This window comes from Panthera pardus, unplaced genomic scaffold (assembly GCF_024362965.1).
Source record: "Panthera pardus isolate Hobbes unplaced genomic scaffold, ASM2436296v1 HiC_scaffold_8, whole genome shotgun sequence".
In the NCBI taxonomy this organism is placed as follows: domain Eukaryota; kingdom Metazoa; phylum Chordata; class Mammalia; order Carnivora; family Felidae; genus Panthera; species Panthera pardus.
In genome coordinates this window covers 82,618,586-82,643,530 of record NW_026527013.1, presented here as the reverse complement: position 1 = coordinate 82,643,530, position 24,945 = coordinate 82,618,586, and the positions used below count along the sequence as shown (strand labels likewise).

The window sequence follows — 24,945 nt, the reverse complement described above, 5'->3', positions numbered from 1 at the left end:
TTGATGTCTCTACTCCAAAGCCGGTTCAAATTCACTCAAATTTTTTTTTTTGAAAGCATAGTCCTAGTATGCAGATTAGTTAAAAACATAGATAGAAATCAATGGATGTTTTAGAAATCCCAGTGTGGTTATTATGACAGATGAATAAAGAGTAGAAGAGTCAGGTGATTTGTATCTAGAAAAGAGGAAAATTAGTGACATGGCTTTAATAATACAGGATTAGTTATAATAGAAGAATAATCAAAGAATAATGGAGGAATGAGTCCACTAGATTTCATTCACTCAGAAAATACATATGGTGGGCTTATTATACTACAGCACTGTTCTAGAGACTAGGAATATAAGAGTGAAACAAAAAAAAAAATCGGACTGTGCTCTTGTGATGCTTATAGGCAAGAAGAAAAACCAGGTGTGCCAACCTGGAAGCAGGATCTTGAACTTCAGATACTGCTTATTACTGCTGTTGCAAGCCCAAGACAGAGCCCCGCTCCTCCAGTACTACCCCCACCTGTTATTGTCAAATGTAAATCTTATCACTGCCTTCTTATCTTTATTCATCTGTCATAATAAGCCCACAAGGATTTTGGAAATGTTCTCAAAAATGTTCTTCCCAAACACATTTTACAGAGCTCAAGTGACTAATCTATTTTCGTTAACATAGCCATGCTTAGTAGTTTCCTAAAGCTGCATAAAGTGAGAATTTGTCATGAAGGGAGATGCAGGGTCATACACTCACTCTATAGTAACTGAAAATAGGATGCAAACCATGTATTGTCCTTAAATGTCAAGTCAAGTGACAGTTAGACCATATGATATCCATTTGGCTCATTTAAAATGTGCTTTCAAATAAAAGAAGCAAAACAAATTGTATCTCAACTAACTTACTTTTTCCTGAATGCAAAAAAAACCCCTACCCTCTCTAATCTCCTATTGTAGACAGGAACAAACAGGTTTGCATCAATAACTTCCGTGTGTTTATTACGTATGTTCAAAAACAGTGAGTACCAAATCAAACAGTTTAATGCCCAATTATGTTAAATAGCCCCCCTCTGGATTTTTTTTCCAAAATAAATCTAAGTAAATATTGATAAACAGCACAAAGCATATCAATAATTTGTTGTCTGAGCTTGTTATTTTGGGGATTAAAATCACAGCTGAGAGAGCAAATAAATATTACAAGTTACACTGCATCATATTTGCTAAACTTCCTAAATTATTAGCAAATCCACTGGGTAAATGCAACGGCAAAGCACAATATGTTTCCCATGCAAATCTGAAATCCACTTACCAGGCATAACAGGGTGTAGATGAGATTTCAAATATATGATTACAGGAGAATTATTGATTCACCGTTTTCATTTCCAAACAAGGTCATTCTAAGGATTACCTTGTAGGTTTACCCAAAATGAAATAAGAGAAGAATATATCAGGTTTTTTATTAATCATTTCTGTGTGTACTGATTTGGAGGTCAGTTTAACCAGTTTGTACCAAGAAGATGATTGGTGTGAGCCGCATAGATAGAACCCATCCTCAAATGAAATGCAGTCAAATAGGGAGTATATGAAGTTAGTGCTGGAAACTCTCCACCTAGAGGAATGAAGGTTCCTGTAGCAGTGTGAGAGCTGGGGGTGGTGGAGAGAAGGTGTTTGGATGGGGAAGGGGAGCAGGAGTCCTGCTTCTGTGAACTGAATTGGGCCTTGAATTGATTAGGAGTTTAACAGGAACCAGAGGAGAAGCAAAGACTTGGGAAGAAGAATTTGTGTAACCAAGGATCATGGGCACATCTGCCTTCCAGGGCAGGAGGATTCCTTTCCTTTAGCAGAGGATCTTTTTTTTTTTTTAGCTTATTTATTTATTTTGAGAGAGGAAGAGAGAGCCCAAGCCAGAGAGGGGAGGGGTAGAGAGAGAGGGAGACACAGAATTCCAAGCAGCCTCCATGCTGACAGTGAAGAGCCCAACATGGGGCTAGAACTCATGAACCATGAGTCATGACCTGAACTGAAACCAAGAGTCAGATGCTTAACCGACTGAGCTACCCAAGCACCTCAAGCTGAGGATCTTGATGAGCAGAGGTATGTAGGAGGGGGCCTAAAACTTCTGTGGGGTAGAGGCTAGAGAGATTTGCTTAAGAAAATGAGAGGTCAGAGGTTTGCTGCTGAGAGGATGAGGAAAGAGGAGAGAAAGGTCAAGGTTGGAAAAGGAGACTAAAGCTAAAGTGGAGGGAATTTCTGCAACCAGAGTATCTAACATGCATTGTTAATTATTTCATTCTTCTGCTGTAATTCCTCTCATCTCTTCAGACTTCTGTATTTCATCTCTTCCAACAAATGTTTTATGTGGGTGTGGTTTAGGTGTTTGTGATATTTTTTTATTTAGTCTGGTTTTACTTTGCTATTGGGTTTTGGTTTTGGTTTCGGGTTTTTGTGGTGTTTTTCCCCTTGAAACTAAGGAAGAGGACTGACTTCCATGACTGGTTAATATAAAAGAGAGACCACAGTGGCAGGAAGGTGAGTAGAGCTATAAACTCATCACAGACTCTCCTCTGGTTACAAAACACTCGGGCCACAAAAAACTCTAATTGTGCATAAATCCAAAGTGATCCCACATGAGCAATTGCTATTACCATCTGTTAATGGCTGGAAGAACTGTCTTTGTCTATGGCAATTGAAAGTTTTTAATAATTGAAGTGATTCTGATAGTGGAATTTTCTTCTTTATTCCCACTACCCCACAAATTCCTATAAATCTTAGAGAAAACATTAGATCCAGCATTTGGTGTCATTGGTAGCTCAGATCCCTTTAAACCACCATCTTCAAGTGTGTAGAGAGCACAACTAATGTCAAGGTTACATATGTAATCCGGTTTGTCTGGGGCAAAGTGTGTGTTACACAGAGGAGAGAGCTTAGTAGAGAGCTTGGAGTCCCATTGTGCAGAAGTTTGAATGTTTAAGTCAGGAACCATATTTCATTCAACCATGAAGCACCCTTGTAATTCAAAAGGCAAAGGCTATTGGAGGGTAATGGGGAGAAGTTGAGGGGGAGACAAATGAAAATGAATTAATATACCCAACCTAAATATCTCCTTTGAGGCCCACATCTATATGTACAGCTGCCTATTAGACATTTCCACTTGGATTTCTCACGGGTGCTTCAATTTGACTGAATTCATCATCTCACTTATATATACTTCTCTCCATGTCTCTTATTTTGTTTGGTGGCACTGTCTTCTTAGCCAGGAATCTGGGAGTCAGCTCTATCTCTATTTCCCTTATGCCATACAACAAACTGGTCACTGTGCTGTGTTCATATGGCCTTGAGGATATCACTTTAGTTCATCTTTTCTTTTCCAACCCATCACCCCTCATTTGGTTCTGACCCTCATGGTTTCTCATCTGGATTACTAGAGTAGAACGTGCTAGGTGAGTCAGAGTGCCTGAATTCAAATCCTACACCACACCTCATACCTTTCTACCTGCTTCAGTTTCCTCATCTGTAAAATGGGGGAAATAAAGCACCTACCATGAATGAATGAATGAATGAATGAATGATGAATGATAGAAGGAACAAGAAAGAAATTATATATGTCTTAATTTTATCTGGATATGAATACAGGGAGTCAAACAGCAGGACAGCGATATCAGATAGGAAAATAATGGGAGCAATACATGGAACTCTAAATATTTTGATAAAAAAGGTAAAGATCAACAGGTTAAATTAATTTAGTAATAATATTTATTTAACTCAACATATCCAAAATATCATCTTTCTAGCTTGTGGCACTAGCCACACATCAAGTGCTCAATAGCTACATGTGACTGGTGGCTGGGCTCCCATTACTGGGTAGAACAGCTCTGGAGTTTATTACATTGTTGAATAGTAATGTCAAACCAGCAAGAGGAAACCTTAAGAAGGTCTGTGGAGAGCTTCACATAAAATTATTGTTACACAATTAGGCACTCCACTTTAAGTACTTGTGCACTGACTTTATCTTTCTAGCTGAACTATAAGCTTCTTGATGGCAGGGAGAGTTCCTGTATCTACAGTCTTTACTGTTGAGGACTCTGCTCAATAAGGGATTTTTGAACAATGACTGACTTAGGCAACATTCAAGCTTTAGCTCCTAAAATTATCAGGGCCCACCCAAGGAATGAAAAATTCAAGAACATTGTTTTTTTAACTCCGTGCTAATGGTCAAACTGCTTCCAGTTGCATGTAGGAGTTAGGAATGGTAGGCTCGGGAAACCATTTTGACATAAATTGAGGAACCAGGAATGTGCAGTGTCTGCCTGTGGCTATTCTTTAGGTTCACCAAGAGCAGAGGGTTCAAGGTGGTTATGTTATGAATCTGAAATCCCTCAATGCACTTTTCAGTTAATTCGTCTTCAAAGGAAGATGTTTTCCTCACTGAGTCATGAACAGGAGGAGATTAATTTAAAGGCAAACAAAGGAGAAGAGCCTAAACAGTCCACTAATGTTGCCATTTTCCCATTTCCTGCTTTTGATGTATTGTGGACCCGTGACTGATGGGGCAAACTCCAGCTCTAGAAATTCATGTTTCATGGAGAAAATCCATTTCTATGCCTTGCAAAGCAGAACTACAGGTGCAGCAAGTGAGTAAACAGTACCAGCTGCTCCTTGGCTCTGGTTTCTTGAAGAGAAATTAAAGACCAAACCCAGGTTTGGAGGTAGTACAAAATCACAGAGAGGACAGCAGCGGAGTTTTCATGACTTTGGCCCCAATTCTAGCATCTCCTCCATGGAATAGCATACTCACAAAGAGAATGCAGCATACAAAGGCTGGATGTCAGAGCTAGTCTCTGTCCATATTATGGTGAGGTTACTTAGTGATAATGTTCTGGCAGGCATTAGTACTTAACCAGGAAACTCATTGTAGGTTTATACCTTAAACCTTTATTGGCTGACTTGGGATACGATGTAGAGCATGTTAAAGAGTAAACCAGTCACTTAAAAAAATTAATTCATATTATAAATTCTAAAACAAAAAAAATCATATTCCTAAATTATTTGTGTGTGCGACTAGTTTATTCTTTTAGAAAAAGACTCCTGTGCAGTCATATCAGAACAAAGAGGAATTTGGTAAAGGTATCAGAGGAACAAGCTTCTTTTTACATATAACATGAATCCACTTTTCATTTATTTTTTTAAAGTTTATTTATTTATTTTTAGAGAGGGGGTGGGGGCAGAGCAGAGAGAGGAAGAGAAAAAGAATCCCAAGCAGGCTCCACGCTGTCAGCACAGAGCCTGATGCTGGGCTCAATCTTATGAACTGTGAGATCATGACCTGAGCCAAAATCAAGAATTGGATGCTCAACTGACTGAACCACCCACGTGCCCCATTAATTAACTTTTTAATAATGAGTTTATGCTTTTAGAAAAGGATCCCTATCAGAGTCTATCAGAATAAAGAGAAATATATATGTCAGAGAATCTCAAAAAATGTCAGTTATCTGTTTGCTTTATTCTCACCAATTACCTTGTGTCTTATAGTATCATATGTCTAGTGCCACCAAGAATCAAGGAAACAAAGTGCCATTGCAAGTGACATAAATAGCAGCCAGTAACAAAACTGTCAGTTTTTGATGTTGCTCCTGGATCATTTTTGACATTTTATTACTTCATTTGCTGTTCTGAAACTTTTCATGAATTATGAAGAAGAATTTTCATAAGGTGGAATTTTCATGAGGTCAGTGATGGTGAAAGCTGGAATTACCATCTCGAAAACTTGTATTTGCAGACTTTTTTCTACCCATTATCAAATTACAAACATTCACAACTGCTCTTTTTTTAATGCCATAGTAAATGTTGTGGGCCATGACAGGTCACTTGGGAACGTAAAACAAATGCTAAGAGAACACGCAGTGGGCAAGCCACACCATTATCTCCTTAAAATGTAGTATTAGTGCTGTAATAACCACTTGTAATAGAATTTATGCCGATGCATTTCTCCAGTATTGCTGCCTTGTGCTGATATTGTCACATCATATACCCATTACTGCCATCTGCTGTCAAGACATGCGTGCGGAGGCTGGGTGAAAAGGTGAATGAAATATCAGGGCACATTTCCTGTGTGTGAGTGGAAGCCAAACTTCATTTTCAAGCTGTGTCTTTTCAGGTAAACAGCCTTTGCCCTCCTTTGTACCGTTGCTTTCTGTTTAGAATCTGTTATGCCCTGGGAAAAGAAACTGTAGCAAAATATCAGCTCCTTTTGCTTGATTTCTTCCCCGAATTCCAGAACGCTTTTATAGGTCAATTTGTAAAAAATAGAAAGAGCGTGACTTTACATTTTGAAAGGAGTGTGTTGTATATTCAAAGGAGCCCCTGATCATCTGAAATCTGCCTCTCCTCTGATGGAGGCATTGTAGAAACCGACAACTAAGCTGCTGAAAGGCAACCATGATACTTCGTGGGTTGCCCCACATACCATGAGCATCTGACTGTTCTCACTGGCACAGAGCAGTAACACTCTTGGCACCATTTGCATCAAGTTACATTGTTTTTCAGTATTATAGGAAATTTGTGTTCTCCAAGCTGTTGCCCAAACACCTTTCTTGTGTAATCCTGTTGTTTCACTGATTCTGCTGGTATCAGCCCTGGCAAGAGCTGCTGGGATCTTTGTATGCCTGTGGCACACCAATATAATAACAGGTTACTGACAGCCATTTCCATCCCCCTGGTATGAACCAGTTGAAATGTGTAGATCCCATGCATGTCTCAAATATTGGTATTTGAAAATTGAATGGCATCTGGGTGGCCTTTGAGGATTGGCCAGCTCTGGGATGTGGCTGGGAATTGTGAGGTGCAGTGTCAGGGGAACATGGTCAGCTTCAACAGCAGCATTGCGTGTAGACAGGGTCTGTTAGCAGAGAAGTAGGATGTACAGAGCAACCTGTGCTGCCAGATGGGTTCAACTGAAAAATCAAATAGTGAAAGCCAATGATGAAAACACTGAAAAGGGGATAAGCAGAAAACTTTTTTGGTTCGTGTTGTTGTTGTTTGTTTGTTCTGAAGGTTTTGTTTGTTTGACCATACTCATGAAAGCTTGGATTGAGTTCCCATGTAGGGAGTCTCAAACTCTTCAAATTTTGTAAATCTCTCAACCTACTTGCCTGGTGATGATCCCAGGTGGAACTGAGAGTTGAAGACCAAGGTCTGTTGCAAGGACTTTTTCCTCATTAAAATTTCCTCTCTTCAGGTTCTCTGTGACTGATTTGGCAGCCTCATCCAGAAGCGATCCAAGTGGCTTTCACCTCATTGGTTTTCACTTCATTGCTCTTGGCTTTCTCAAGAATTGTTTAATTTGGTTACTATTGTCTCACTGGCAGAAACCTACAGAAGGGACTTGTTTCTAAAGCAGGGTCTTCTTCTCTAACCCTGAGTGGGCTTAATAGGCAAATGCAGCCCCTTGACCATCTGACCCTTCGTATTAACATAAACTTGATTCTGGGCCAGCTCCTTTACCTGTATACTTTTTTAAAAATAGGAAACCTCTTGAATTAAAAAGACTGATGAGCTTTATATACGTGAGGGATCTTTCCCTGAAAAAAAAGAAAAAGTCTCAGGGGACCTGTTTATTTGAACGATTTGTTCAAAATTGCATTCCTCTCCTTCCCATGTCACCTGGTCCTCTGCTTTGAGAATGTGCAAAACTCCTAAGGAAAGTATATTGACATCTGTCCATAGGACTTACCAAACTCGGATGGAGTTTTAGACAAGAGAAAAGTAAACTCTATCTTCACAGCAAAGAGATGAGGAGAAAGTCCCCTTTCCAAAAGGAATTTATTTTGCCTTTAGCAAGGAGCTATTTGTTTTCTGAGCTCTGGATTTTCAATCTGCTGGTTGAAGCAAACACACCTAAGTATCTGAGGGTATGTATGAGCACTGGATGCTTTCTGGCTGAAGCAGAAATGTTTCTTGGGGCTCTCTGACCTCGGGCACAACTTTAGAACAAGGTGGTGTTTGCAGCTTTAGTGCCTGCAGGCGTGTGGGTTCCTGGCACTTCAGCTTTGCAGTTCTCAGCTTGTGAAGCCACTTGTTTGTGTTTTGTTTTCTTGGCTTATAAAATTTTAAAAGTAGCACAGAATGTACCAGGATAGGCTCAGCTGGAGATGACTAAAAGGAAATCTTGAGGAAACTGGCAGAGAGAGCTGTCCACTGGTGAGAGGCGGGTACAACTGAAATTCCTTTCGTCTTCGGTGTAGGAAAGCAGTGTCCTTCTGAGCAGTTAAGAGTGAGGTTAACAACTTGAGTTTCAAACCAATAGCTCTACCACTAAGAATTCAAGGTATGGGGGGAATAATTTTTCTTAAACTGTATGACGAAGAACATAACATGGGCGGGCTTTTATTAGCATGTATTAGAAGCCAGAAACTCAGCCAAGACTTCTTACCACATTATCTCATTTTAATTCTCATAACAGTGCCTATGTGCTAGAGGCTTTAATTACCCCATTTTTTAGATCAGGAAGCAAGCAGAGAAAGATAAATAAATTATCCAAAATGACACAGGTAGCAAAGTTGCAGAGTTTGGATGAAAACCCAAGCCAGACTCCAGAATTCAAGCTTTAAAACTTTGGATGCACCTGATGATTGAGTTTAGGTCTTAGGCAGGTCCAAGTTGGGGGTAGGAGACACAGGACCACTAGGGAATTAGTGAAAATCATAATATAGCCAGCAACTTCTTGGTGGGAGAGTGAGTTTTCAGCCAGCTAGCCTTACATTTCCTTTGTACTTTAAAGATTGTTTTTCTTGCCTTTTCTTACTTTCGTTTCTTCCTCTTCCTGCAAGAGTTGATATATCTTTCCTTCCATTCGTTTCAGGAATTTTTCTGCATCTCCAAGATTTTTAAGCTTTTACCCTTTTATATCCCACCATCTTTCTTGTTTCTGGTCTGTAATGACTCATTCATTGCCCTACTCTGCAACCCAGTTTCTCCTTATATGTGAAGGAAGGAGACAATATAGGAGTCCCTTCCCTCCTCTTTTATTCCCTTGCCAAAAGGAAATGGAGAAACATTCCACCTCCCATGAAAGAGAGGAAAGACCTGACTTGTTTCTTGTCCCTTTTCCAGATGCAGCTGCCCAAGCTATGGAACATCTATCCTCTGTTTCCATGCATCTCTTTACTTGTAGTAAGTTACACTAACCATCTGCCATGTCTTCTCTGAAAGCTGGAAGCATTTTTTGTCTTCCTGGTGCCCTCGAACTTTTCTGTAACCATTAGGTTTGAGTATATGGATATGACTTTCCATAATAAGACCTTTTTTTTGTGATTTTCCAGAATCCCACTAGCATACAATTCTTATAATTTGCTTTGTTAACATAATCTACACCATAGTTCTGATGTAATTTTCCCTTTATCCTTCGAGGTCCCTGGCTGAGATTATCCTGTAATAAAAGATAGATTAATAGGAAAAACAACAAAGTTTAATAGCATGTATATCTCCTGTAGAGATGGGAAATACCCAGGAAGACTGATTAACTCCCCAAAATGCCCCAAGCCACCATCTTAAACACCATCTCTGGCCCAAGACAAAAGAATAAGTGGTGAGGGGAGGGAAGCCCAGGAAAGGGCTTGGGGAGGTCACCAAGAAAAACACAGCGAACATGGTAAGGCTGTTATGCAGATTTAAGTCCTTTGCCTTTTCCATTGGTAAGAGTTTCTAGAGATTTTGTCGTCCTCCTCTTCCTGATACAGAAAGAGAGACACAAATAGAGATTTCCTTTATAAAAGTAAATGTCTCTTACTGGGTAACTTTTATTAGGTTTTCAGAACTTTTCTTTTCCTACAGTTATTCTTAAAAATAATCAGCCTGACATAATCCTTATGCCAAAGAAGCATTTTGGGGTGGCAAATTCTGCTCTTCTTCACTGACCTAGTATTTTTTTTCTACTAATGCACAAAATACCTACATGGATTTAGCCAAACTTTCTGAGCTTTTAAAGAGCTAAATACTTAGGCTTTTGGTCTTGTCACAGTCCAGTCTTTAAATCTAGATATATATATTTTTTAATTGTAGGCAGTATCTTAAAGCAACTGACATCTGGGAGAAATATTTTGTATTAACCCGTATTTTCCTCCTATGATATAATAATAATTTGATGATAATATTTACCTAGCTAAAGCTGTGACACAAATGCTCCCGTCATTTATTCAGTGATTGGCTAACTACAGTGTAAAGACCAATTAATTGGTCAACTAGAAACCAATCAAGTGAAAATCTTCACATTTTACATTGTAGGAAAAATGTATGCATAGAGTCTAAATCAGTTGTATTCTGGGTTTAAAACTGGTATAAAAAGAACAAGAATTTTTTTTTAAACAGGAAAAGAAAAAGAAACTTTACCTCTCTTTTTAAACAGTTGTTCTGTGCTTTTTCACACCTTGCGCTGTTGAGCTGTAGCAGCTGAGAAAATCTGTCAATCCTGGTATCATCCAGAAAGGATTGAAAATAAGACAGAAAACATTTCACTGCAAAACTGTGAGATGCTCTCATGGAAAGAGACCACTTTATGCTATTCTGATTGGGACAGATTAAATATAAATGGAGAAAGTTCAGAGGAGGAACATTTTTTAAATTACCAAAGGAATAGGAAAGTTACTCAATAAAAAGATCAGTCTGGGGGCACCTGGGTGGCTCAGTCGGTTGAACGTCCGACATCAGCTCCGGTCATGATCTCACAGCTCATGGGTTTGAGCCCCGCATCAGGCTCTGTGCTGACAGACAGCTCGGAACCTGGAACCTGCTTTGGATTCTGTGCCTCCCTCTCTCTGCCCCAACCCACTCACATTTTGCATTTTGTCTCTGTCTCTCTCAAAAATAAATAAACATTTATATTTATATATATATATATATATATATATATATAAAGAAAAGATATATATATGTACATATATAAAAGAAAAGATATATATATCTTTTTATACATATATAGATATATATATATCTTTATATATATATATATCTTTTTATATATATATAAAAGAAAAGATCAGTCTGGAAGTTTGAAGGTTAAAAGAAAATAAATTGAAACCTGTAAAAACCAAGGTGCATTTGGCAAGGTAAGCACTGACTGAATCATCTAATCCTGGGATACAACATTAGGGGTGGTCCTTTCATGCTTGAAAGGTAAACGTTATACAATTGAGGAGTAGTAAACACAATAAAAATTTGTTTCTGCAAAAGATTTCTGACATTGATCCTGTTGATTAAAAATACTTATTTAGACAGTTAAGCTGATATTGGAATAGTTAAAGAAAAGGAGGATATAGATATATTTCAGATCTGTGATTTTAATAGCTTTATAATAATAATCCTTATTTTGGCCTCCTTCTATCTTTAGATCTTTGTATTATTCATAAGCAACTTTACTAAAGAGTGAACGTGGGAATTACAAGGAAATAAAACACCAACCACATTATTTTATTACATAATTAGTTTGTTTAGTAGGGATGGCCTTAGGGGAGGAGTTAAAATTTCTCACTGAAATGAAATTTTTTAGCATTTTCTGGGATTAGATATTTTTTACAGCATGTTCCTATTTACCACCATGCTAATATCATTAATAAAATGGAAATTAGTATTTTGTATATGCAAATTAAATAGATTATTTTTTATTTCATAATGTAAGATAAATTTTCAGTCTATTTTATTATAGGATATTTTAAACTATGTTGTAATACAATAATATCAATAGGAGGGTAACAGACTATACTGGAAATGGTTGTAGCAATTGGAAGACTTTGTCTGTTTACACACTAAATTTTTACCATTTGAGGAATACTGAGTAGTTGCACCAAAGATAATTGACCACTCAATCTATTAATTAGATACAGAATATTAATAGTTCTTTTAAAAAAAAATCTACAAAGCATAATTATCACATGAATGAACAGTGAAGAAATGTGTGTTTCAGGACATTCAAAGAAATCAACAGCAAGCTTGTATTCTTGAGAACTGTGATCATTACACAACCCTCTTATACTTGGTTTCACTGACTTAGAAATGAAATATGGGAGAGAAAAATAAATAAATAAAATATGGGGGGTTTGTTTACTTCTATTTGCATATGGTTAGAATTAGAATATAAAAATGTTTTAATTGTACAATCTTGTTATTATTACAATCTAAATAACAAAGGAGTTAATAACATTCATTAATTTCAAATTATCATGCTTCTGTTTTTGTTAGGCCAAGTATAAGAGTTTTTTTGGCAAAAGGAGAAACTACTTCTACCTGACATTTTTTGGAGACCTTATGCTGGATTATTTTTTCTACAAATGCACACATTATTTAGCTGGATTCAGCCAAATTTGTGAGGTGTCAGAGAAAGATGATGTAATGTCTTAATATTAATTTTAATAAATTCACAATTTATATTTTTAAACCTCCTCTCTTACATGAAGTGTGAATCTCGAGATTTGAACTCTAAACAATAACTGTGTTCTATATGTTAAGATTTCATTAGTGCTGAGTAATGACTTGTCATATAGGTTTCTTTGAATGATAACCAAGCATTCCTATCCCTAGAGCCTGGGCCTAGGTGTTCCTCAGCTGGTCCAGCCAGCCTGGGGGTGATGTGACCTCTGGTGTTCATTCTTCCATCTGAACTGACAAGATAGATGTTGGCTTCAGTTCCTTCACATTCAAGATTTTGTTTTTCTTGCTTTGACTGACCACTTGTAAAAATAACTTGAAAAAAAAAACCCTTTTGATTAAACACCTAAATGTAAAACTATTAATATGATTTGCAAAGCCAATGAAATACCTAATAAATAGAACTGCTTTCATTTAGCCTTTGAGAAGGAACAGTCTGTTTCTATATTATAACCAGATTGAATTTTAGAAGTGAGTTACCAACCACTGCTTGCCTTGCTCTCTATAATTAGCAGTTATTGGCATCTAAAGAAAGTCAAAAAGAAAACAGGCAAACTGTGATCTGCCTTTACTCAGTCTGCTTTTGAAAATCCTCCTGTTTGCAAGTGTCTCAAATAATTACTGAAACACTCACGCACATATTGCCCTAAATGAAATTAGTAATAATCATGGAGACTAATCAAAAGTTCATTGAATCAGCAGGGGGTGCAATAAAAGTATTCATAAATCAAATAAGTATTTTCTTTTGCCAAAAAAAAAAAAAAAAAAGAAAAAAAAAGGACATATCTCACTGATTCCAAGAGGGAAATTCAGCGCAGAAAGAAGCTGTGACTCTATATACCTGACTCAGGTGAGCGGGATCAAGCAAACCTAGACAAAAGTGTTAAGTCTGGCATATTGAACTTTGTGGAGCCTTCTCTTTGGGATTTCTGCCTTTCCCTGCCTTTCCTGAGTAACATCTCCTATGGAACCTGAGAGAACTTTGTCAACGGGTGGTCTTGGCTGGCAAGCCATCTCATTTGAGGTGTCAACTATGAACACATTGCTGTTTACTATAGCACATGAATTTGTGTTTTCACAGAGAACACTAAGGCCTAAAAGATGTTAAGACCTGAATGACTGGTGGTCTATTGTGGAGAATCTCAGGAAATAAACCAATCAGAACACTTCAGGGGCACATCTGTGCCTGCTTCCCTCTTCAAAAGTGTTTCAGAAAGTTGGAAAGTTTTATATCATTTCTTATATATCATCTTATATTATTTTATCATAATATAAGAGAAGAAGGAACTAATGAATTTCATCAGAAAAAAAAAAAGCTTAAAATCTGAAAACTAAATATATTCAGAAGTAGAGAGATATTTTCTCCAATCGTTATAAGCTTCCTGGAATAATATTTAACTTTTGTTTAAAAAAAAAAAAAACCTTCAACCTAGAAAATTCAAAGATCTAATTGGCTTTATTAAATGATTTATGAATCAGTTGGGCAGTATCCCATCTAAGAAGTAGAAGGGAGCTCCAAAGACTTGTACAAAATGGAAGGTCTTTATAGGAAAGAGGGTCAGGCAAGAAAGTTATTAAAAGAAGAAAAGGATTATTCCACATAAGTTCACTTTCCCTTAATGGGAAGAACAGAGGGTCTTATCACGCAGATGATCACATCTTCCTTTGGGGGATGGTGGGGGCCCAAGTGGCAGATTACTTCATTGGCCCTGATCAGAAAATAAGACTACATTTCTGTGAGAGGTTGAAACTGAAGTTAGATTAGGTATTAAGCCCCAGTTTGGGGACTCAGTCTAAGTCGTTTTGGGCCTGTGGCTTTCTTTTTAACACTTTTTACATTAGTATCTCACTCAGACATCTAAGATCATTTTATTATTGTATTTAGACCATTCTGAAATGACATCTACCCTCTAGAATATTCTAACTGTAGAATATACATGTACATTTACATGAATGTTCTTAATTTCTATGTATGTGTTCTTTCTCATCAATCCTAGCCACTCCCCCACAGCACAAAATGTTTTTTCAAGACAGCTTGAACATCATAATATCTCAAAGACCAGATTCATCTAGGAACTTGTGAAAAATTCAGAATCTCAGGCCCCTCAGCCCAGGTCTAATGAATCAGAATCTGCATTTCAGCAAAATCACCAGATGCTTCATGCCTGTACATGAAAGTTTGGGAAATGCTGCTGTACAGTATGCTTTAAGAGAGGCTGTGTAACATACTGGTTAGGAAGGTCCTGGATTTGAAATGCCCAATTCAAATCCCAGCTCCACTGCTTAGTAGCCATCTGGACCTGGGAAATTTTCTTAATCTCTCAATGCCTCAATTTCTTAATCCATAAAATGAGAATACTTACAGTACCCATATCTTTGGATTCTTGTGAGGATAAAATGAATAAGCATATGTAAAACACCAAAGTGCTGGCACATAAGAAGTACTATTTGTTTTAGTCACTTATTATTAAAATGATAATTATATTTTATTATATTACTATTAAATATAATAATTAATATCACTATTATTAACAAGGGGAAGCCTTTTTGCTCTTTTCTTTTTGATAAAATGTCTTGAATAAATGACATCTAAATTACTAAGAAAATAGCAGGAGTTCTAGAACAAAAGGTGCATTTTTATTCTATTTTTATTTTAATTGCATGGTGCTAATGAGGCCAAGACTGTGGGTTTAATCTCCTTGTCAATCCACTAGCTTCTCATGGAAAAACAACAACAAAACACAGAACAAAATCCATTTTTCCATTGGAGTTTCCAGTTGGGAAACTCCTTCCCCTACCCCCTGCTGAAACCCCTGCCTCAACCCCAGGAAGCCATCTCACAAATGCTTGGAATTGGCTCAAAGTGCATATGAGGTTAAGAAAGAAAGAGAGAAAGAGAGGAGGGAAGGAAGGGAGGAAAAAGAAGAAAGAAAAGAAGTAAGGAAGAATGAAAGGAAGGAAGGAAGGAAGGAAGGAAGGAAGGAAGGAAGGAAGGAAGGAAGGGAGGAGGGAGGAGGGAGGGAGGAAGGGAGGAAGGGAGGAAGGGAGGAAAGGAGAAAAAGAAAACTCAGGCACAAAACCAAAGAAAGACCAGAAAAACAGTGAGGGGGTAGGACTGGCGGAATGTTCTGATATTGTTTGGGTCAGTTATAAAAGCTTATCACAGTCATTTATCAACAGTTTTGCAGCCACCTGTGTTTTTGAAGGACCTTTTCCAATTTTTATTTTGGAACAGAATGACCTCCTACTGAAACACTCATTATAGAAACCAAATTTTAAATCAGATTTGACAATGAGTGTAAAACATGGTAAGGTTCATGTCTTTTATTTGGAATGCATTCTCTAGATACCTTAATATGTATAATTGTGCTCTAAAGTACCACTTTAGTGCTTCTATACTTTACCCCCTTTTTCTAAGAGATGTAGCTTTTGTTAATTACACAACCATTATATCTGCCATTTTACTATAAAATGAATATGTGTGTGTTACCCTGTCCTAGAGACATAGAAATACAGAGGCTAAGTTGGACTACTGTATCTCTGAATCACTTATCACCTGGTGAAGGACTGTAGTTGTCTGACAGTGTGAGAAGCAAAGCTCTTGAGTGTTGTGAGCTTTTGTCAAAAGATGTGCCTAAGGAGAGAAGGGAAATACAGGTATGGAACTAATGAATGGGAAACCAAGGGGACTAGAAAATAGAAGTAATTTTAAGAGGAAGATGAGAGAATGAGTCTGGCTTGGTCAAGGCAGGCAGTGAGCAAGGAAAGCACCAATACTAAAGCATAGTGTGTGCTTGTAGGTTTTAGGTAGAGACAACAGAAGCCGGGGAAATAGAATTCTAACATGAACTTTTGGACTTGACTTTTGACAAACTATGAAATTACAATTTATAGGGGAAATTGCATGTTAGTCATAAGAAGAGTTTTTTTCTTTTCTTAGTATTTTTCTTATGATTACTTTCTACATCCAAGAAACTGAAATTATCCTAATAAGATCATTAATAATAAAGTCAGTTCATAACTGTAACAGACAATAAGCCAAATTCTTATTTTCAAGCTAAATATTTCTATTTAACAAATTTTATATATAAATTGCATTTATTTTATTTTTGTAAGCATACTTTTAAATAATAACTTCATTGCCTCCAGAAGACTTTGTTACAATGCATACCTGTTTTCTGGGAGTAAAAGGAGGTCTGTGACATGGAACTTCTCATGTTCACATTTGAATAGTGGCTGAAAGTCCATAGAACATGACAAAAATAATAAAATCCCTGTGGAACGGAGACATATTTTGTCTACTTCCTTACAGTTTTATTTTATTTTATTTTATTTTATTTTATTTTATTCTATTCTATTCTATTCTACTTTATTTTATTTAAAATAAAATATCACAGGGGTGCCTGGGTAACTGTTGGTTAATCATCCAACTTCTGCTCAAGTCATGGTCTTGTGGTTTGTCAGTTCAATCCCCTCATCGGGCTTTGTGGTGCTGATACCTTGGAGCCTGAAGCCTGCTTTGGATTCTGTGTCTCTCTCTCTCTTTCTGCCCCCACCCCCCCGACCCGTTCTTTCTCTCTCTTTCTCTCTCTCTCAAAAATAAATATTAAAAAATAAACTAAATAAATAAATAAATACATCAATCAATCAATCAATCAATCATCACAATATGCATCCCTAAGTTATCACAATCTACTGAGAGTTAATGTATTCTTCCATGTAAAATGTTAAGAACTTGAAACAGTATACTTCTACTTACCATCCCCCAATTCTTTGTGCTATGGTTTTCATATATATATCTATAAGCATATAAATCCCATAAATTTATTTTTTTGTGTGTCTAATATGTTACTTTTCTCTGGCTGCTTTCATATTTTATTTTTTTATTTGTCTTTCATTCATCCAACTACTATGTACCTAGGCTAGGTCAGGCTTTCTTGATATTTATCCTGCTTGGAGTATAATAAACTCTTGGAACTGTAAGAAGGTTTTGCACCAGATTTGGATTTTTTGGAAATATTCTTTCTTCATTTTCTGGAAATTCAGTTACATGTGTGTATAACTATTTGATGTTTCCCATAGATCATTGAAGCTCTGTTCATTTCTTAAAATAATTTTTCTCAATGTAATTGAGATAGAACACTTTATATATATTTGTCTTCAAGTTTATTGTTCCTTTCTTTATACTATCTGTAGTCTACTGTTAATTCCATTTAGTGAATTTTTCATTTCAAATAGTATTATTTTTAACTCTGAAATCACATTTGCTCTTTTTCAAAATTTTTACTGCTCATGTGAGATTCCTCATTTGTTTCTTCATTATGACCATATTTTCTCTGAGCTGCTTGAAAGTCCTTATCTATTAATTCTAACATCTGGTCATCTTGGGGTCAATTTCTGTTGACATTTATTCTCTTGATGATAGGTCAATTTTTTTCATATGTAATTTTTAAAATTATATAATAGATGGCTGTGTTGTCTTTGAAGAGTCATGAGGGGCTTGGGGCAGGTAGTTAAGTTACTGGTAGATCATTGGCCCAGTGAGATTTGGCTTGCTTGCTTGATTGATTTTTGCTAAGGCAGTCTAGTTTGACTGTGAATCCAATTCAAAAATGTGCCTCTTACTTTAAGGCATTATCTTTTTTCTAAACTGTGAGTTCTAGAGGCCTCAAATATCTTGAATGCCAAACGTACTCTTTGAGGTCTTTCCATTCTGAATTAGAACTACAAAGCCTTCTGGCACTGTGATACCAGAGAATCACTCTTAACCTTGAAGCAGGTGATCTCTGCTAGGCCTTACAGATTCTCACCCGCATGTGAGCAGACCAGTCCTCAGAGAAGGACCCCCAGTTAATACATATATAGATTTTTTTACCTCTTTCCACCATTCCTGACTCTACCATGTGTAAATTCTGTGACCTCAAGCAAACACATTTCACAAATACATTTGTACCCTTTTCTTCCACATATTTTTAAATTTGGACTGAAATTTTTCTAACATTCCATCCTTATTCAAAATAAAAGAAAACAAAAAAATTAATTTATTTTAATAAATAATAACAATATATAAAAAACTAAATTGTTGATATCTGTCTTCAACCTAGGTACATTTAAACCCATTAGAATTGACATAAAGGAAACCTAACTGGGAAATGATTCCCAGTTAATGATTCTTTGAGAGAAAAGGAAGTAGGAGAACACAATGACTAAGTACTAATAGCTGAACTATTTCAGCTATTAAGCAAGAATCTACTTTGTACATGACTACATTTTTTAATAAGAATGAATTTAAATCAAGTAATTAGATATTGATGACCACCTATCAGGAATGCAGAATTTAGTGTAAAACTGACATTGGTTTTTATCTTAGTTCTACCCCTCAAAGCTGTTTGAATTCAAGAAAGTTTATTTCTTTTCACTTTGACTTTCTTAAATATATAACAAAAGATAATACACATCTCCCGAATGAGTGGATTTTTTTCATGTCTTTATACATTCACCTAGTAGAAATAGGAAACAAAATTATCTTAAGCAGAGAGAAAATAATGAGGTCAATTGGTAAGTGAGAAAAGAAATTATGCCCAGATTCATGTTGTCACAAAAATCACTTGTATATAATCAGGTTAATATTATATTTTGCCTGCTGTTGTAGAAATATGTATAATATCTGAAATCATGAAGTGTATTGCCAAGGGTTTTTTTTAATGTTGTAAAAACACTTAACATGAGATCTACCCTCTTATAATGTTTTAAGTGTACAATACAGTATTATTAATTATAGGCTCCAAAGTTTTATGATATCAACTTTACAGAGTCATTGTGATAAATGAGAATATATATTTACAGCAATTGGTGTAATAGGTAGGCTGTCTGTACGGGTTAATTTCCGCTCCACATTGTGTGTAAGACCCTGTGCTCTGCAGCTGATGCTTTAGTTTGTTTAAGGCTTTGTCCATGATGAGATCCTGTTCTATTAGAGACTACCAGAGCTACAGACTACTTACAAGTTGAGGGTCAACTTATGAGTACACTTTTGAAGTACACATTGAAATTGACCTCATGTATCTCTCACTATTCAAACATCCTTTTGAAATTACCTACTTTGGGCCTGTTGGTTCTATATTTCCCTGCTGACTAGAACTTAGGATAATATATAAATTTAAAATATCTAGTCTAAATTTCCATGGAAGTTTGTTTATGGAAATAAGACTGTTTCTCACAACTCCTGCAGGCTACATCAAAGAGTGCTCCTATGAACCTTGTCTATGTTTTCTATCATTGATGGCTTTTATATTTATTTAAAAATATTTTTTAATGTTTATTTTTGAGAGAGAGAGGGAGGAATGTGAGTGGGGGGAGAGGCAAAGAGGGAGGGAGACACAGAATCTGAAGCAGTCTCCAGGCTCTGAGCTGTCAGCACATAGCTCAACACGGGGCTCAAACCCATGAACTGTGAGATCATGACCTGAGCTGAAGTTGGCCACTTAACTGACTGAGCCACCCAGGCACCCCTCATTGATGGTTTTTAATATGTGACCAAAAGATATCTCCAACTCCATGCAAACTCAGGTGTGTTTTGTAAACAGCCATTATAAGTAAATCTTTTTAAAGGCCCTTTAGGAAAAAAGTCACTTGTGTCTCTTGGCCACACAGTTATTTAATACCTCAAAGGAGGCCATACTGGTATGACTTTCTTTTACCAAAACTATGCAGCTCTTGCCTCAATAAGCTAAATACACAAAGATGTTCAGTGGAATTGACTTTTTTATTATCCTCCTCGTCTTTTTTTTTGCCTGGAAACCCAATCTTGCTGATCTATATCTTTTTTCCAAGGTTTTCTCAAGAGTCCTGCTTATAGATGGGAATCACATCAGCAATCACCCAGTCCCCTGGCAAGGTGACTGTTTGCAACAACAGTTTACACATTTGGCCAACAGTTCCACAATTTCACCCTTGAGTTCCTTCAAAACTCTTGGGTGAATGCCATCTGGCCCAGTGATTTATTTATGTCCAATTTGTCAACTAGACTTGGAACACCTTATGTACTCCTCACCTTTTGATCTATTACCTCTGACTTGTTTGATTCCACCTTCCCTTCTTTCTCTCTTATTTCTATTTGGTTAGATCCTCATTAGATCTTTTTTTTTTTTAATTGCTCAAAATATCATCATGCTAAAATAAGCTTCCCCATTTCATGAACTTTTCTTAAAATACTATGTAGAGTCATATTTCATTTTTGTTCCTTAAATTACATGGCCAAGCTAAGTATTTCATTTTTGTTATTCAAGTTATTTGGCCAAGGTATGAACAGCATTGCTAGATAAAATTTTGGTATAAGTCAGACATCAGAATCAAAGAATGGAAGAAATAAATGTCACCTAGACTATCTATTATAATAAACATTCCCAGAGAATAGGAAAAAGTCAATGAAATAGAACTTTCTATCAATAAGACCTTTGCTAGGAAAGGCAAAAATTTTCACGTAAGCCTTCGTAGGTTGAGTTAAACAATGCAGATGAGTATGTAGGTTGTTATCTCCCAGTGTGATTTAATGGTTTGTTTTGAATGGAGTGTTCCTAAAAGAGACTGAGTATATACTTAAACTTTATTTGGTTTTTTATTTCTCAAGAAAACAGCTTTTTTGTTCTGATGCCCTTTTGATTTTAAAAATTTACACATTTTCTATTTGAAGCACTCCCCAAATTTTTCAGTTCATGGAGTAATTCTTTACTCCTTGTTCCTCACTTCCTGCCAAGAACCATTGGTGTGTACTGTTTGGTAATTGCCACTGTTTAGCCCTCTGAAGGGCCTTTATTCAAGTGTTAGATTTAGTGATTCTAGTTACTATTGTTCTGGTAGCAATAAAAAGGCAAATGATGAGCGGGCTTTCAACAAACAGTTCTTTATTGGGGCCCAAACTATCCTGGACTAACTCCACCCTAAATCGTTGTGGCATACAACTTAGAAACTCAAAAGGGTTTGAATAATAACAGGAACTCCAAAGTAACAAAACAGCTAGTGTACCCTAGTGTCCTCTGGCATCACCATCCACTGAGGACAAATTAGGTCACTTTAACATTAATGCCTGCTTATGCGAGGCTCTGTCTGATCGGAAGGACCTTAACCCTTTTTCTGAGACCTTCCTACAAGTGTTTTTGGGACGCTATAAACAGTGTGGTCTGTCAGTTCCCATTCAAGCTCAGGGTAGTTCTTCCTATGCTACTTGACTGACCCATTGTCATTGTCCTGTACTCAGAAAGTGGCTTGGAGAAGCTTCACCACAGCCTTTTCTGTGTTCATAACACTACTAATTTACATGAACAGGGAGCTGTCAAAGCTGCCGGTCTCCCAGACGTTAAAGTATAATTGGATTCTCTGTAAGGATTGAAAAAATGGTTAGATCTCCTAGACCTTCTTTGAAAAGCAGCATTGCTCAATCCCAGACTCAATCCCAGAGAATGACATCATTCCTAAAATCAGCTCTTTCAGCTTCTCTTCTTAATCTTCCTGCCTTTAGTGGCTTTAAACCAGATCAAGTATTTGGGTGGGAATAGGTGCCAAGATGTTACCATCATTCCAATCATCATTATCCCTGTTAGTCTTGTGTCTCCTTACACACACACACACACACACACACACACACATACACACACCTATAGCAACTAACTAAAGAACATAGACCAAAAGATTCCCAGAATGCTTACCCACCAGTTCTAAAAGCAACCTAGTCCTTAGTATGGGCTCACCAAGGATGTGCTTCTTATTGCCATTTATCTAGGGTTCTCCTTGGCAAATACAATATTCCTTTTTGGATTAATAAAAAGACTTTATTCTTTTTAAAATTCTCATAAATGCTAGGAATGACCTGGTGTCACTTTAAAAATTAGAGGTGGGCTCAAGACACTAGAACTTGGATTTCCAAAATGCAGATACATATCCAGAAGCATTGCTTGTACACTAATTCACGTTCTAGAAATTTCAGGCTGACCAATATTTATTGAGATTATGCATCGCCTAACTACTTTCTGTAATGAATTTTCTAATTGCTAGGCAACTAACCTTATTTTGGGGAGAAACAGAGAAGGTATTCCTTTCTGACCTCCTGCTAATTGCAATGTTCAAAACTTACTTGCTATTTGTCAGCAAAGATAAAATGATATCATTACCATAACTACTACTAGTCCAACTATCCCTATTACTACTACCTTCATTTCTTCTCATTTACCATGGGCCAGGATTTATGCTAAATACAGTCCGTTATAGCATCACATTAAACCCCCGCAACAACATTTTGAAACAAGATTATATTTTCACTTTCCAGATGAGAACACTGAAACTCACTGTACCATCAAATTTAACTTCCCTAGAGAGCCAACTTTCCTAAAGAGGGTGTTAAAAAACAAAATTCAACTGAATAAATTTGAAGATCTAATTGACTTTATTAAAAATTTCATTAATGGGGCAGCATCTAGCAAGTAGAAGGCAGCTCCAAGGACTTGTACAAAATGGAAGGTGTTTATAGGAAGGAGCGTGGGATGAGAAAGTTATTACAAAAGAAAAGGACCCAAGCAAAGTAACTTTCCCATAGGGAGAAGATCAGGGAGTCTTATCATGTAGATGATCTCATCTTCCTTTGGGAAATGGAGAGGACCTATGTGGCCAATTACTTCATTGGTGCTGATCAGAAAATTCCTGACTGCAAGTCAAGACTATGTTTCTGAGGGAGGTTGAAAGTGTAACTAGATCAGGTATTAAGCCCCAGTTTTGGGAGTTGGCTGAAGTGACACTATTTTCGGCCTATGTTTTTATTTTTAGCAAGGGAGATTGGTTGATATGGCACCATCCAGTTCTTCACTGTTCAGTAGGGTAGCCACTAGCAACATGTGACTATTTATATTTAAATTCACTTAAATGAAACTAAAATTCATTTTCTCAGTCACACTGGCCATATGCCACAAGCTCAGTACCTGCATATGTTAGTGGCTACCATATTGGACAATACAGATTATAGAGTATTTCCTTCATCATAGAATGTTCTGTTGAAAAACAATGATCATTCTCTCTCACCACTGCCCCAACCTTTTTTCATTAATGAAAGCATCAGTGTGCTGACCCCCACCTTCATCTTCTCTGCCTTCTAGTGTCCTTCTGTTTTACTCACTGTTGGGATAGCTTTATCTATTTGTAAGTAGATCTTCCTTTGATAGATTATTTGGTTATTGTTTAGCAAAAAAATATGGAGTTGCAATCATTCTTCCAATTATGAATATTTGCTTCCCTAGTGTACAATTTATGCTTTGCTCTTCTGTTGCCATTTCTTTCTGCATTTGCAATAAATTTTGTTTCAGGATGAATCATCGTATACTCTTTTGGAAGACATTTTAAACAGCACCTGAGCTCATCATGTGTTCAACCATGGCCCTAACTCAAAGGTCCTCAAACACACAAAAGTGACAACAGCTGCCTGGATGACAGTGATTAAAACTTGCCATAAATGGTGAAACACATCTTAATTTCTGAGCGTTTAAGTATGAAAATTAAAGTTCATATCAGAGTTTATAAAAAGTAAAAGCTCTGAATAGAAACTCTTCCACTGAAGTTTGTGTAACTACAGACAATTTATCCAACTTCTTCAAACTTGTTTCCTAATCAATAAAACAAGCACAATGTCTGCCCCCACAGGATGATTGTGTTAGCCAAACGAAATATTTGTAAATGACTCAGCACTTACTAAGCACCTGTTAGGTACAAAGTATTTGCTATCATTTGGAAACATGGACAAATAAGATTTGGTCTTGTTCTTTAAAAAGTCACAATCTTGGGGTGCCTGGGTGGCTCAGTCGGTTGAGAATCCGACTTTGGCTCAGGTCATGATCTCATGGTTTATGAGTTCGAGCATGTCAGGCTCTGTGCTGACAGCTCGGAGCCTGGAGCCTGCTTCAGATTCTGTGTACCACCCACCCCACCCCTGCTTGTGCTCTGTCTCTCTGTCCTTCAAAAATGAATAAGCATAAATAAAAAAAAAATTAAGTTACAATCTAGGGGGTGCCTGGGTGGCATAGTGGTTAAGCATCCAACTCTTGATGTTGGCTCGAGTCATGATTTCACATCAGGCTCTGTGCTGATGGTGTAGAGCCTGTTTAGGATTCTGTCCCTCCATCTCTCTGCCCTTTCCCCACTTGTGTGCGCTGTCTCTCTCTCTCTCTCTCTCTCTCTCTCTCTCTCAAAATAAATAAACTTAATTTTTTTTTAAAAACTCACAATCTAGGAAACAAACATGAACATCAGAAATATACTGTAGAATTATAAGTATTATAGTGACTAAGTGAAAGACGGGAGATGTGGCATTAAGGAAGGATGGAATGATAAACTTGTGGAGATGGAGGTAGAGACAGGAGGAAAGGCAGGAAGGAGGAAGCTTTCAGAGAGGTCTGTGAATGTGAATCCCTTCCCTCCTTCAATCATGAGTAAATGTCTCAGAGCAGAAGCAATGAATGTTTTTGTTAAGAAATTTGTTCATTTTTATGGCTTGTCAGGACCAAGAATGGGTCA

The 24,945-nt window shown here is 36.9% G+C and overlaps 1 protein-coding gene and 1 pseudogene across 12 annotated transcripts in view; both read left to right on the top strand.

Moving 5' to 3' along the window:
• MAGI2 (membrane associated guanylate kinase, WW and PDZ domain containing 2) overlaps positions 1-24,945 on the top strand; it is a 1,325,358-nt gene that overhangs the window by 923,096 nt on the left and 377,317 nt on the right. The gene's annotated exons all lie outside the window — the stretch shown is intronic.
• LOC109267868 (protein Wnt-2b-like) overlaps positions 6,836-24,945 on the top strand; it is a 38,731-nt pseudogene continuing 20,621 nt past the window's right edge.